The following is a 3218-nucleotide window of genomic DNA, read 5'->3' on the forward strand; positions in this document are numbered from 1 at the left end:
GCCACCACACCCAGTTGATTTTTTTATTTTTTGTAGTGATGGGGCTGGTCTGAAACTCCTGACCTCAGGTGATCCACCCACCTTGGCCTCCCAAACTGCTGGGATTACAGGTGTGAGCCCTGCACCTGGCTGATTATGTGATTTTTATCCTTCAGTTTGTCAATGTGTGGTATCACATTTATTGATTTGCATATGTCATACCATCCTTGCATGCCAGGTATAAATCTCACTTGATCTTGATATATGATTCTTCTAGTATGCTGCTGAATTCAGTTTGCTGGTATTTGTTGAGGATTTTCGTGTCTGTGCTCATCAGGGCTATTGGCTTGTAATTTTCTTTTCTTGTGTTGTCCTAGTATGGCTTTGGTGTCAGAGTAATGCTTGGCTTGGTAAAATGAGTTTGGAAGTATTCCCCTGCTATTCCCTCTTCCCTCCCTTTTCCTCCTCTCTCTTCCCTCCCTTTTCCTCCTCCTCCTTCCTCCTCATCCTCCCTTTTCTTTCTTCTTCATCCTCCTTTCTTCTTCTTCCTTCCTTCTTTTCTCCTCCTCCTCCTCCTCTTCTCCTCCTCCTTTCTTTCTTCTTCTTGGTAGAATTGTGCTGTGAAGTCATCTGTTCCTGGGCTTTTCTTTGTCAGAAGATTTATGATTACTGATTCAATCTTCTTACTAGTTGTAAGTCTTTTCAGATCTTCTATTTCTTCCTTATTTTAGTCTTGGTAAGTTAAAAGTTTCTAGGAATGTATCCATTTCTTCTAGGTTATCCAGTTTTTTGGTGAATAATTGTTCATGGTAGTCTCTTATGATCATTTGCATTTCTGTGTTATCAATGGTAACGTCTCTTGGTTTTGATTTTATTTATTTTAGTCTTCCTTTTTACTAGTCGAGCTAAAGCTTTGTTGATTTTACTTATCTTTTCAAAATCTAGCTCTTAGTTTTAGTCATCTTTTCTGTTTTTGTAGTCTTCATTTCTTTTCTGATTTTTATTTTCTTCTAACTTTTTGTAGTTCCTTTAGATGTAAAGTTACATTGTTTATTTTTAAGATTTTTTTTAATGTAGGCAATTATTGCTATAAACTTGCCTTTTAGAACTGCATTTGTTCTATACATTTTGCTGTGTCATGTTTCAATTTTAATACTTCTTCAGATTTTTTAAATTTTCTTTTTGATTTCTTCTTTGACCCATTGATTATTCAGGAGTATTTTGTTCAATTTCCACATAGTTGTCAGCTTTCCAGCTTTCATTCTGTTACTGATTTCTGGTTACATACCATTGTGGTCTGAAAAGATACTTGATAGGATTTCAGTCTTCATCAGTTTGTTGAGTCTGGTTTTGTGACCTGCTGTATGATCTACCCTGGATAATTTTTCATGTGTGCTTAAGAAGAATGTGTATTATCTGCTGTTTGATGGAATGTTCTGTATAAAGGTTGAGTATCCCTAGTCCAAAATCCAAAATGTTCCAAAATTTAGAACTTTTTGAATACCAACATGATGCTCAGAGGAAATGCTCTTTGAAACATTTTTGGTTTTGCATTTTTCGATTACGATGCTCAGCTGGTAAACATAAGGCATATATTCCCAAATCCAAAAAAATCTAAAATTCAAAACACTTTTAGTCCCAAGTATTTTAGATAAGGAATATTCAACCTGTATGTATGTTAGGTCCATTAGATCCAATGTATAGTTGAAGTCCAATATTTTCTTTCTTCTTTTCTGCCTGGATGACCCATCCATTATTGAAAGTAGGGTTTTTGAAGTCTTCTACTATAATTGTGTTCCTATCTATTAATGTCTTCAGATCTGTTAATATTTTCTTTATATATTTAGGTGGTCTGATGTTGGGTGCATATATATATTTACAGTCATTATATCCTCTTGTGGAATTGGCCCCTTTCTCATTATATAATTACTTTCTCTGACTCTTTTTACAGTTTTTGATGTAAAGTCTGTCCTATCTGATAGAACTATAGCTTCCTCTGCTCTCTTTTGGTTTCCATTTGTATGGAATATCTTTTTTCCCATACACATGCATGTGCTTAAAGGTGAATTGAGTCTCTTGTAGACAACCTGTAGTTGAATCTTGTTTTCTTTATCCATTCATCTGCTCTTTATCTTTTGATAGGAGAATTTAACCCATTTACATTCAAGGTAGTTATTGATGGGTAAAGACTACTGTCATTTTGTAATTGTTTTCTGGTTGTTTGGCAGATTCTTTGTTTCTTCCTCTCTTGCTGTCTTCCTTTGTGTTTAGATGATTTTCTGTGGTGGTATGCTTTGATTCCTTTATATCTTTTGTGCATCTACTATTGGTTTCTACTTTGTGGCTATCATGAGGCTTATGTAGAACATCTTATAGTTAGTTATAGTAGTCTATTTCAAGCATTAACAATTTAATTTCAATTGCATAAAAAACTGTACTCTTACTCAGACCTTCCTGCATATATTTTATGTTTTTGATGTCATTATTTGCATCATTTTATATTGTATATTCATGAAAAAAGTATTGAAGCTATAGTTTTTAATACTTTTTTTAAAAAACCTGTATTTTAGAATTAAGTAATTTACACATGATTATTATAAATTTAGAATATTCTTAATTTGATTAGATATGTATCTTACCAGTGAGTTTTATACTTTCGTATGTTTCCATGTTGCTAATTAGTGTCCTTTCGTTTCAATTTGAAGAACTCTTCAGCATTTCTTGTAAGGCGCATCTAGTGGTGATAAACTCCCTCAGCTTTTGTTTGTCTGGGACTGTTTACATCTCTTTCATTTCTGAAGGACAGCTTTGCTGGGATACATATTCTTGTCTGGCAGTTTTTTCTTTCAGCACTTTGAATATATCCAACTTTCTCCTGGCCTGCAAGGTTTTTGCAGAGAAATCCACTTATGGTCTTATAGGGATTCCCTTGTAGAAAATGAGTTTCTTTTCTATTACAGTTTTTAAATTCTCTTTCATCTTCTATTTTTGACAGTTTCATTATAATATGTGTCAGTGAAATCTTTTTTGGGTTGAATCTTTATAAGGTCTTATGAACTTCCTGTACCTGGACATCTTATCTTTCCCTAGGTTTATGAAGTTTTCAGCCATTGTTTTTTTTTAAATCATCTTTCTGCCCTTTCTCTCTTTTCCTTCTTGAATTCTTGAGTTTGTTTTTTGTTTTCTTGGTGTTTTTTTAGATGGTGTCTTGTTCTGTCACCCAGGCTGGAGTACAGTGG

General features: G+C 33.9%; 1 protein-coding gene across 3 annotated transcripts in view; it reads left to right on the forward strand.

Annotated features, from left to right (window-relative positions):
- The window catches only part of BIRC2 (baculoviral IAP repeat containing 2), a 38321-nt gene that overhangs the window by 21916 nt on the left and 13187 nt on the right, over window positions 1-3218 (forward strand). The gene's annotated exons all lie outside the window — the stretch shown is intronic.

This window comes from Mandrillus leucophaeus, unplaced genomic scaffold, assembly GCF_000951045.1.
Source record: "Mandrillus leucophaeus isolate KB7577 unplaced genomic scaffold, Mleu.le_1.0 Scaffold267, whole genome shotgun sequence".
In the NCBI taxonomy this organism is placed as follows: Eukaryota; Metazoa; Chordata; class Mammalia; order Primates; family Cercopithecidae; genus Mandrillus; species Mandrillus leucophaeus.